The sequence below is a fragment of the Coturnix japonica genome, chromosome 6 (assembly GCF_054131305.1).
Source record: "Coturnix japonica strain WE chromosome 6, WE-NBRP24, whole genome shotgun sequence".
Lineage (NCBI taxonomy): Eukaryota > Metazoa > Chordata > Aves > Galliformes > Phasianidae > Coturnix > Coturnix japonica.
The window spans coordinates 25,395,501-25,408,021 of NC_140668.1; the positions used below are offsets into that span (position 1 = coordinate 25,395,501).

At 41.6% G+C, this 12,521-nt stretch overlaps 1 long non-coding RNA gene across 1 annotated transcript in view; it reads left to right on the forward strand.

Moving 5' to 3' along the window:
- Positions 1–314: 314 nt before the first annotated feature.
- LOC107319199 (uncharacterized) overlaps positions 315–12,521 on the forward strand; it is a 142,665-nt gene continuing 130,458 nt past the window's right edge. Inside the window, exon 1 of the long non-coding RNA XR_014947751.1 lies at positions 315–454. This is a non-coding gene — a long non-coding RNA (uncharacterized LOC107319199). The remainder of the gene's footprint in view (positions 455–12,521) is intronic.

Here is a 12,521-nt window from a genome sequence, read left to right on the forward strand (position 1 = left end):
GTTGGTCAGTTTTACTTATCTGAATGGTCCCCATTCAGATTTTGGAGTTCATGGAGGTTGAACAGTACAACACATTGTTAAAATTCCTATCGTTCCAGATTATTAAAATGCAAATAACTTCTTGAAATCCAGATTGTGCTTTGCCATATGCTTTGTAGTTGTGCTATTGTGTTGATTGAGCTTTTAAAAGTGAAATTGTTTTAGCAAACATTAATAACCATTTAGAGCGTGCATGTAAAATATTTCTGCTGATAAAAATACCGCATTTGCTTCACATGATTTTTATATTTAAAAGCTTTGTGTTTTTCTTTCTAGGGAACAGGATTCTCTGGTTAAGACCCGAAAACACAGAGTGTGTTCCCAAGTTACATGCAAGTTTTGCTGCATACCTTCATTTTGATCAGCACTGGCACTTGAGTGATGCGCTGCTGAGAAACTGATTTGCTCTTCCAAGGTAAGGCACCTCAATCAAAATAACTCACTTTAGAGATACCTGAGGGCATCATAACTCACGTTAGAAAAACTGTCACTGCAATTTCAGTGGTTTCCTTTTCAGGCCCGTGTTTTTGTAAAGGTGTCATGTCAAAATGTGCAGTGTTGAAGCAGCAGTAACTGAACACTTCCCGGTTCTGTGTATGGATCTTAGAAAATGTGGTGGTTCCCCCACAAAGTAAACAAAGAGAAAGCCAGTTAGGTGACAATACTGGTTGCTGGCTTCTCAACTGTGCTTGTACCAGAGTTTTCCCTGAGTGTGTTGTACGGTTAGTATGGGCCAGATTGACCCTCCAAATATAGAAAAATATTAACTAAAACTGGTGTTTGTCTTACAGGAGAATGATTGTTTTAGATAAGCATTAAATGTTTACTAGGTACCAAAGCAACTTTTTTCTGGGCCTGGTTTAACCTTCCACATATATAAATTGTATTAATTTGAAAGGACAGCTTGGTTTGAGTGCCCTCTAGTGGCAAACGGCATTTTGGTTGAAGCATCTTAAAATCAGCCGCAAAGCTTGGTTGCTCTCTGAGAATGACTGAGATCTCTTGCCCTGGTGTATTGTGGCACAGATACGTCAGGATATTTACTGGGTGGTGGTCAAATGAATTTTGAGACTATAAGGAAATAAACTGAAGAGACACAGCTAAGGGAATTTGTATAATTAGATCCAGCCCAAAGCACAGTTTAGTGACTAGAGATGCCAGAGCTTCAGTTCCTGTGTGCGTGTTCTGAATCAAGGGAGGAGTTTGCAAGCGAGAGTTGCATCTGTCACTCTCTCAGCTGGTGTGGTTTAGAACGATACTGCATTGATCTGCATAAGAAGTTTGATATCAGACTGGGGCAGGTACTGCGATGTGGCGCTATGCTTAGTGGAGAATGTCGTAATTGCAAGACCAGCTCTGGGGGCAGATATTGTTACTGTATGAGCTTAAGAGAACTATGGTTCATGACAATATAGTGAAGGTATTTTGTCAAGAAATGACACCAGTGAACTGACTGGGTTGTAGGGGGAAGAGTTGCATTTCTCACTGAGGACAGTGGTGTCAGAATAGGCCTCCAGTTATCCCTTCTGAATTTTGTACTGCCTTTTAAATAGCTTCTTCTCAGAGATGTTGCTTTAAGGTGGTTGCTTATGTGGGTCTCATGCTTATAACTGATGCACGCCCAGATAAAGTGAACACTCTGAGCAGTAAAATGTATTCTTACTTTTCATTGAAGAGCCTGTAGTTAGCACGATAAAAAACTGATGATGGCTGGGATACTTTACAAACTTATGTCCAGATATATTATTGTCTATGGTGGATGATTTTCAGTTCGTGGAGGCAGATAGAGAAACAATGAGCAGCATGAACTATATGTGAGTAACAGAGCAATTGACATTTCTCTCATTGCTTATGTTCTGCCTTGAGCCATGCTTTAATGTTGTCATACATGAGAGGTGAAGGCAGTATATGCGCCAGGCTTCAGCTATGGAAATTCTCTGATGTGCTGCTCATCATGGTAATGCATTGCTTTAAGAACTACTGGTGTGTTTGCTGTTGGAGAACTGCCTTTTCATACAGAAAGCTTAGGCCAGGAGTGCTCAAAAAGAAGGCTTTGTAGTATCCATTTTGAAGGAGGATTAGAACTTCACTTATTTAAACTGCAGGATTTTGAAAATAACTCAGCGGTTACAGTATAGAAATGCATCATTATGCAATATTTGATGTCTATCACCTGAAATGAGCACAGCAGGCTTTTCCATGCTGTGTGAAACGCTAAGCAGCGGAGTTTTAAGGCCTTATTTTTATTTCATTGCACCATCTAGTGGCCAAACACACCCACATACTGGAGCTGCCTATCACCTGCACTAACTTGCACATCACTGCTTGATTACCAGCAACCTGAGGAAACTCAAATAGATAAATAAAAATTCAGAAATTCTTTTCCTCCATATATTGATTGTGGGAGTGGTGAGATCTGAGACACCAAACACCAACATCCTGTATGGTTATCCTGCTTACCAGTACGGTGAATGGAGTCTCCCTTCAGATGGGATTTTGTATGAGACAGTGGTGGAAAAACCCTTTTAATTATGATGATAAATGGGCTTCCTGGTGCAGTGTGGTGATTTCCTGCTGTCAGTATGCTGACAGATAAGAATGAAGTTAATACAGTTGTGTATGTCACTTAGGTTAGTGAACCTGTTGAAATACAGTTAACAATATTGACCTATATTAGCATGTAAAAGCAGAGATTACGGGGGAAACACAGGCTTTTTATTCTTCCTTAAGCAAAGGTTAGGCTTCATTAACATTTAACAAGGATCTATAACTATTGTTCCTTTCTATGATTTGCTATAATATGAAATAGTGTCTTCTAGGGACCATCAAATGCTTTTCAAATGAAGCAGTTACTGTACTTGCTGTAATTCCACTGCCATGCCTGCATCTTTCCTAGAAAAGTAGTACTGAACATTCAGTGTATCTTTTTGTTTAAAAAAGAAAAAAAGAAAGGAAAAAAAAAATCCAAAACCCAGAAGTAATTCGTTTAATATTTAAGTAAATTTTTCTCTTGGATTCAGTTTGAAAGCAGCTCAAACAACAACTGTGTGTGTTACTAAAATGGCAAATAATGTAAAGTGTTTCTGTTATCACAGTGGGGAGTATCTTAGAGCCAGTCTGGGTAACAAGTCAATGGTTACAGTTGAAACTTGATCATATAAAGGGTCTTATTCCTCTTCAGGAAAGGGAATGACCAAATTTAGGCCAGCATGCTAGTTCTCTATCATACCTGGCCTCATGGAGAAAGAGGGACAAGCAGACTGAGAAGATGACCTTTGTTTTGACGACACATCACACGTGGTGCTGTGGTACAGAGAACTCTGGCATAGCAAAGAACAGAAGGAATCTCAGACCTTACAATGTGCTGTGCTTCACCCCAGTGGTTTCTGGGGGAAAAAATAAAATCAGAGTAAAATTGTAGAGTAGAATCATAAAATCACTGAGGTTGGAAAGAGCCTCCCAGATCATCTATTCCAACCTTCTGCCTACAGCCAACATTTCCCTGTCTTTCCTGGGTTTATGGTAACTTTTGAGTTGGAAATTCATATTAGTAAGAAAGTATCAAAATGAAATATTTCATGAGAAAAAATGTTTAGTTTCTATGGCCTGCACTGTTGTTGTTCATGGTTTTATGAAGTTCTTTGTCTTCCTTTTCACATGCTCCATGGGGACTGACTGTTGTTGTGGTGGTTTTATATGGGGCTTGTGGAAAGAGGGAATGGGGCAGGTCTGACCCTGTTTCATATGTTGTCAGTAGCAAGCTCTGCATGCCATCCTGGGGTAGAAGAATCTGGAGGTGTCCAGTGCTCACAGGAGGGGGCAGATGAGAGGTGTCCTCAGGCTGGTTTTGTAGTGGGCTGTTAAGAATTAAACCTGAGCATGTCTGGTGAACAATGAGGTAGTGATACCTGTTTTGCATGCCTCACTGTGTAAGAGAAAACAGTGCATTCTACATGAGCTACATGACTGTTCCTGCTTTGCGTGACTCTGGGCTGAGCTCTTCTCTCAAAGGCTCAGCTTTGGGTGTCTAGATCCATTTCAGCGTGAAATGTCAGGATGTCAAGCCCATATTGAATGCATTGGAACTGAGGAAAAACATTTCTGCAAACTCTTGTGTTGCAGAAGCAGCTTCACACATGGTTCTACTCCAGAGCTTAGCAGCTTCACATGTGGTGCCCCACAGGCAGTCCTTGGTGTGTGGGAGGACACAGCTATGCCGGGGATGGGACAGGAGGTGCCGAGCAGTGTGTGCTGCTGTACCATGGGCTGTTTTTTTAGCTTCTGCCCTGAAATCCCTGCCTGGGTGAGATTCTCTGCTCTCTTTTCTGCTGTGTCTGCAATCAGTTGAGATGGTTTACTGTATTATTCATCCCACAGTGCCCACTCTAAAGGATTTCTGATCAGGTTATGCAGTTTCTCAGTCTACCTCCTGGACTGCAGTAGAGAAGTGACGTGAGGAGCTTGCAGCTGCTCTGTCACTGCTGGGCAACCTCTCATGCAGGGGCTTGGCTGTGCTGGGGTTTGTGCTTGAAGATTTCACTGTCTGCCACTAGTCTCTGAGTGCTCTGCTGGTACAAGTGTCCTGTTGTGATGAGGGCTTTTATGGTGTGTTGAAAGCTTGCTTAGAAAGTATTCTTAAGCACCAAAGCTTCAAGTGCATATCTATAACTGGTGATCTTGAAGGGCAGCACAAGTAAGAATTGCCAGAGCTGGTTGATATCACTTTGATCAAGTCAAGCTTCTAAAAAATTTTGTTTCCTCCAGTATTTTGAAGTGTGTGTGCTTTAAGAGACTTGCACTTCTGTTTGTGCTGTTTTGCCCTGTTCTCTTCTAGATTATGCTTTTTCTTTCTATTTTTTGGGGAGGGGGTGATATTGGACTGGGGTAGGAGGGAGTAGGTGAATTTCACAGCAGATCCACCCCAGGTTTTTTTTTCTTGGCAATACTGAATTAATCAGGTTTCTCCTATGAAATGGTGCCTAATACTGCCCTTTGGGGCTTGGCTTAGGGTTTTGCCTGCACTCCTATGAGCAACGAGAAGCTTTAAGTTTCACCATTGTCCGGACATGCGCATGGAAAGCAGCCTATCTAGAGGATATGAAATGAGATTAGCTCAAACAACTGAGTCTTGCTTTAAAGGGAGTGCTACAAGTTAGGATGAAGATGGGGAACCAGATGTTCCCGGAAAGCAAATGGGATCCTGGGCTCCATCAGGAGAGGGGTGGTCAGCAGGGATAGGGAGGTGATCGTCCCTCTCTACTCTGCTCTTGTGAGGCCCCATCTGGAGTACTGTGTCCAGGTGTGGAGCCCTCAGTACAAAAAAGATATAGAGATTTTGGAAAGGGTCCAGAGGAGGGCCACAAAGATGATCAGGGGGCTGGAGCACCTCCCCTATGAGGACAGGCTGAGGGAGTTGGGTTTGTTCAGCCTGGAGAAGAGAAGGTTGCGGGGTGACCTCATTGCAGCCTTTCAGTACCTGAAGGGAACTTACTCCCAGGAAGGGAGTAAACTCTTCGAAAGGGCTGATAATAGCAGGACACGGGGAAATGGTTTTAAGTTGAAGGAGGGAAGATTTAGGTTGGATGTTAGGGGAAAGTTCTTTACTAGAAGAGTGGTTAGGTCCTGGAACAGGCTGCCCAGTGAGGTTGTGGATGCCCCGTCCTTGGAGGTGTTCAAGGCCAGGTTGGACGGGGCCCTGGGCAACCTGATCTAGTAAAGGTGTATGTTTGGTGGCCCTGCTGGGCAGGGGGGTTGGAGCTACATGATCCTTGAGGTCCCTTCCAACCCGGGTAATTCTGTGATTCTGTGATTCTGTGTGTATACCACCTTGAGAAGGCATGGATGCTGTTTTAGTAGTAATTCATATATACGTATATAGTAGTTTGTGTGTGTATATGTATGCACATGCATGTTAAAAAATGCTCAAATGTCTTTGACAATGTAGAAGGCATGTCAATCTGTTAAAAGAAAATGGACTAGAGAAAGAGACTGTGAGGTTGAAAAATGGCTGGTTGCAGCAGATAAGTAGTGGCTGGAAATGTCTTATCAGAAATCCTCTGGGCAAAGCAGCCGAACAGCCCTAGGGCCAAGAGAAGTCTGCTCTACCCATCAAACTAACCCAAGAAAATTGTGCAGTGAAGCCAATGTTCAGTTTTGCCAGATCTTGGCCTCCTCCCCAGCTGTGTACTGTAAAGTAATGCAACTGAACCCGGCAGCTTGGGCAAAGCGATTTGTGCAGAGAAAGAAGGGGGAGATGCTGGCTTACAGTAAGAACTGCTCATCCACAAAAAAGCCCCCAGGCCCTTATAAATCCACCTGGCTCCGTATGCAGGCTTATACCAAGCTAGCATTCATCTCTGCAGTTGCTAGCCTGTGCTACAGGAAAGTAAGTGCTTCAGTTGTTGAAACTGCTGAGGATGTAATAGGGAGAGCCTTGGCTGCGCTTCATACTTTGGTGCAGACTGTCCATGTAACACAGGCTCCAAAGGAGAGCAGGCTTAAGTCCATCCTCTAAACTACTGGGAGGGCTGCACTTGTTTGCTAAGATCTGAAAAGTTCAAATCAAATTCTGGGATTCAAATAGCATCATGATACGCGGGGTTCAAAATAGGAGAAATCACAGTAAAAAAAAAAAACTAGTTATGTTAGGTTTTCAGTTTTGCCCATCTAGTTTGTCAAGCAAAATTTCTTTGCTTGAGATCATTGTTGATAGCTATTGTCTTCCTCTGTTTTGCTCTGGCTTTTCAGTGGTATTAGCAACAAGAGCTTTGTAGAATATTAATTTCCACTTTGGTCTGCTCTTACAGATATCTTGTCAATGTGAGATAAAAATGATATCTTTACACCTACTGATGCCTTCATTTAAAGCTTGGCCTGAATGCTTCTGGAGGGTCACTTCTGAAATGAGCAATTCAAAAGGCTTAGAGCAGAGACTTGGAGTTAGGTGTGAAACCAGGCAAGATCCTGTGGGGTCCATCAAATGCAGCATGGTCCTTTCAGCTGGTCTTGAGCAGGAACTATCCCAAAGGGTAGGATTAGCAGAAGGTTAACATCACTAACAAGCGAATGTTCATTGATACACAAAGATAGTGTGTTGATAAAATATCCAGATGTGAATACTTAATGTCAAAAGCAAGCATTTTCACTATGAGGTAATTTTGTTCCAAGGTGATTAACTTGGAACCAGAAAATGTGAGGATTCCAAGTCAGGTTTCAATTTAGGAAGGGCCCGCTTAACAGGTTGCATAGAGACCTGCCTGTTAGAAATAGAAATGATGAGCAGCTACTAAGCAGAAATCTCCCAAAGGACTTCGTTTTGCTTTTTGTAGAAGATCAACCCTATGTTAAGAATGAAAATGCCTTTAGACTTCTAAAATCTTTCAACACGAAGGAGATGTGGGGGAAGCACTGTCCTTCTCACTTCCTTTTTTCCTTTTTCTTTTTTCTCTTAATAGTTACCCAGCATCAATGAAGGCTCTTAGTGCCAGCCAGTCATCTTCTTTATAATAAAGTTCAGGCAAACATTATTGTAAAATGGAGTTACTGGGACCTCTGTCTGGTGCCTTCTGTGCACTTGTAAGGCTGAGCTGGGAGTTTTGGAAAATGAGCTTATAGGGGTTGAGCTCACAGCTATCTCTTGCTGTACTGCTTGTATGCTTCCTCCCACATCACCAGTAGAGCATTTTAGCTGAGTATCCACAGCCTTAAATGGACTGTCGCCTGAAATAAGGGTTACAGGAAGAGTGTGCATTGAGTAAAGCAGCAATCAGGAGCTGCTGTTCAGTATTTTAACCTGCACTTGAATAGTTTTAGAATGTTTTGATGTCCACTGAGAACCCTGAATCTGATTAAATATATTTAAAAGGCAGGGAGGCTGACAGAATATAAGGGAGCTTAATATAGAACATATTGCATCTCTTTGTTGACTCTGCTCCGTTATGTCTCGCTCATTTGTTTTCTTGATAGGAGACTCTGTATTATCACTCCAAACACATTTCTTCAGATGTCACTGAATCAAAATTAGAAGCTAAATCTTGCTGGCCTTTATCTAGTTGAAGTTATTTCTTATGGCCAAAAATGCTGAGTATTTCAGGTGCTCAAAACAAACCCCAGAAAGCTACATAATGCTGTAGGTCTATCCATTTCTTTGGCCTCAGTCTTACTATCCATTCCCCTTATGTTTGAGGGGCGTCTGCTATTAGAACATTGCACACTTCTGTTTAGAGAAGCATCTTAAAATATTCCGTGGCACTAATTATGAGATGTTGGCTGAGTTATACTGTAGCCTTAACAAAATTCCTGTTAGGACATCAGTGTAATAGCGGCCAATTTGCTACATTAAAGCTATTTTTGAGAAAATAAACTGATTTAATAGGCAGCAAGTTTCCTTCTCCGTTCTTACTGTCACTGCACCTTTTTAAATGTAAAATGTGGCTTCACTGTAGAAACCCATTAAGGAGAGATAATATTTCATTCAGGTAAGTATTGCCTTTCTGCTTAAAGGGAAAACACCATTGTGAGCTTAGTAAAGAATTTAATTTGATGTATATCTGCAGGAAGTAAGCCTTACATCAAAAAGTAAGTACCAGCAGCTGGGTTCAATATGGGATTTGACACTGTTTTCTATAAGCTCTTTACCAAATGTGTGCAGTTTCTGAAATAGCCACATGCCCACCTTATTATGATCCTTTCCTGGAAAGAGAAATACCTTTAATCTTAAATATGACATTCACATGCTTATTTTTTAAAGAATTGATTTAATATGAAGGATTTTATTTCCTGTTTTTTATTAAGATCCAGGTTCCTTGTCAAAGTACTGCCGTAAGTAACAAGCTATTGCACATCCTGTTCTTCATTAAAACAGGCAGGATATCAAAGTAAAAAACATAAGAAACATAAATGTAGAGGAATTTTAGGATTGAACTGTAATCTATACCATGCAAGTGACTTAATAAGGATCTCAAATGATAAAGGAATTCAAGTCTGGGCAACATAACCTGAGCAACTTACCCCCCTCATTCATGATCTAAACTAGTATTTTTTTCCTGCACTATTAAAAACATCATGTTCTTGAATTAATATTTGTGTTAATTTATAGAGAAGCTTTGAGTTACACAACCATCAATTCCTGCTGGCACCAGTACTGTCCGTACATTGCTGTCCTTCAGGAGTCTGGTCTTCTTCAGTCATATCAGCACTATTTCTTCTATAGATGAGTGAATACAAGTATTTTCACAGATGTGCAGGATTAATTTTGGCCATTCTAATATCTACTGGAAATGACTGTAAATATTTATTTTATTTGTTGTTGTGATTTTTTTTCATGTGAAGTAAACCTGAGCTGTCCAGGAACGATACATACTCATCTAGTTGGGACAGACAATAATAAGCAAATGCAGTTTTATTTGCACCTAATGGCACAGTTTCCTGCCAAGTATGACTATGGTAGCTATGAAATATAGAATATGCACAGGGAAATGGAGAATGTGATATTTCTGCACCAGCAGATTCATTAGGTTTAATCTAGACATCATGGCTAACCAGAACAATGCAGGAATATCAGGACAGATGTCCATGCAGACTTAGAGCTAGAGGATATCTCCAGCAACTCTGGTGGGCTTGGATCAGATGTTTTGACTGCCTTGTCACTAATACTGTTAGTTATTTTGGCTGGCTGAAGTTAGTGTGAACATAGCTAGCAGAGCTGCGTACTTAGCTGGAAGTGTGGCCTGATGCAAGTGAAGTTGAATTTACCCAGGTAAATATCCTTTGCTCTTTTTTTTTTTTTTTTTTTCTTTTCTCCATGTTGCTTAATAACAGAATCAAATTTCCACAAATCTATTAGAGCAAATAAAGGTAAAACAAAATAGTTTTTTATTGTTGTTGTTCTTTGCAAATGTGCATGTGAGGAGAATGACGTGAGCCAAACAGGAGCAAGTGGACTTGTTGCATCCACAAACCTGGAAGACATGGGAAGTTTCCTTCAGGCGTGGTTATGTGGTGGGCAGAGAGAACTTGCAGCAGCTGAGATTCAGTGTTGTGGGGAGATCACCCTTGTGTCTGAGTAACTAGAACGAAGCAGTTACTTTGTCTTACATTAAGAGTACTTCACAATACGTGAAAGGTAAAGGACATGAAGGAAAGACCAGGAAGGAGCTAAGTATATAACTGGACAGGTGCTGACTTTATCTTATAGCATATAACATAAGCTGTTATTCATCTCTGTTGCAATGAGTGTGAGCGCCTGCACTCACATGCATGAGGCATGCATGTGAAGGCAGTGCTCCCTGGGAGAGGCAGCCTAGCAAGGGCTTAATCCTCTCTAATCCTCAATTCGAAAATTATACAGATACCTCAAACACTGAAGGAAGAATACATTAAAAGAACCCTTGAAGGAAAAAATAAATCCACAGCCTGAAAATGCTGAGGGACAATGGGATGCTGGAAGCAGATGTTTCCAACAACATCCAGGTCTCGGTTTTTGCTTCCTTCTAAGGGCTGCCTCTCCTAAAATGCAATGAAATCAAACTTTAAATGTGGAGTAATGCTGTCTTGTGAGCAGGAACGCTGTTGCTGCTTTTTCTTTCTGGGGTGAGAGTGTCCTTACAGTTTTGCGAGCCTAAGGCAAGCTTCCTTTAAGCCAGTGGGGAATGTGCAAGTGAGAAGAGCTGAGGAAGGTTGGACAAGTCTGGAAATCAGAGCAGGGGTGAACAGGAGCCCATCCCAGTGCTGGAGGCTGTGTACCAGATGCGGCCTGGCCAAGGGCTGAGGCCAGTGGAAGACTCAGGCATCACTTGGAGTGTCTATGATGCAGGGGCAGTGATGAAGGCTCAGCCTGTGCCCTGGGAGTCTAACAATTGCCAGTGCGGTCCACTGCTTGATTTTGCTTTGACAGCAAATGATGGCAATTGGGATGCCAACTTTGTTCCCGTCTCAGGCTGTTTCTGCATCTCTTCTTCACCCTCTCTCTGCGTATAGACTGAATTTAGAGGAAAGGAAGGAGACAGGACAGCTGTCTGTGATAGCACAGGGCAGAGCAGAGAGGTGCTTCACGTTCCTCCAGGTCAGGGATGTATTTTCTAAGACCACCTCTGGATTCCATTGCAAGTAGTGTCATGAGTTCCCTTCAAGCTCTGCTGTTTTTTTCTTACTGTTTGCTTCTTATGTTATTCCACCTGTGTACAGTGGAAATGCACCAAATGAGAGAGGAACTAAAGGAGAAGTTGTCCTTTGCTGTCCTTATTATCTGATGCAGATTAAGAAGTTATATCACTGTCCCATGGGATGGTCTCCTTATCTGCAGATGCAGTTGGCTTTTGATGAGAGGGTAGCCAGGATATTAACTGTGCTGTTAAATGTGGGAGAGCTCTTCTGCCCAGATCAGATACAGATTCTACCTTATGCTGTTGCAACAGCCAGGGAATGTGTGTATTAAAAAGGAATGGGCAGATGTCAAGGGAAGCATCAGCTGTCAGGTCTCCAGTTTATATAAGCATTGCACTATTTCTTCAAAAAGGGTAAAATGCAGCCCTAAGAAAATAGTTGTGATCTATTTCTCATGCCCACATGGGAAAATAAACAAAACACCTTTGAATTGTTTTTCTTGGGTAATTTTCCCCATCTGCAGTTTTCTTTTTAAATGCTAACAACATTATACAGCTTTCATAAAGCCCTGAAATAGGTCATGTTTTGCAACCAAAAGATGCTCACCAGTGTTCTGCTTGTAGTCTTGTAGCAGCAAATGTAGACAATGTATAAAAACATGGCACATGTGTAAATTTGCCATCTCATTGCTTTTGCTGCTCTGGCTCTATTGTCAGTAATAATACCACAGCAAGGACGGTTGGAGGGAAGCCAAACATTTATTTGGTCTTTAGGCTTTTGATAGTATGTTGGCAGCTGTGTGATCTTTGTTAAATTCAAAAAATGCAAAGTGTAGCTTGTTGGTAAGAATCAGATGAGACTGTTGAAGCAGATGCCTTTTGGAGCAATACCGGCGGGCTGTGACACATGTAAATGGGGCTGTTCGACCACTTGCCCATGTGTATTGAGATTTGCCTGGTCTCTGGAGCTTTTTAATTAAGTTGGGATTCAGTGTCACACAAATGAAACACTGTGAGCTTGGACAATGGCAATATGCTTTTCCACATCCCTGCTCGCTGGGCAGCCCCTCTTCTGGAGGTAGAGAGCACACTGGATAAACATTAGTCCAAGCTGGGGTTCCCGTAATAGTAATCTTTGAAGAGAACATGCAGATATGTTATTTTCCAATAAATTAGCCCTCTGTATGTGTTGTATGGTATGTCTGCAATTAATCTCTTGCCAGTGAGTCTGGAGATAGTGGCAGCAATAGTTTGTAATTACTGTGATTGCAAAAAGCAGTGAAGATGCTGCTCCTTTTTCCTTGTGCTGTATCTGGTGTGGCGAAACTAAGTGAAGATTTCTATAAACTTGAGCATGCTGCTGTGTGAATGTTTTGTGTA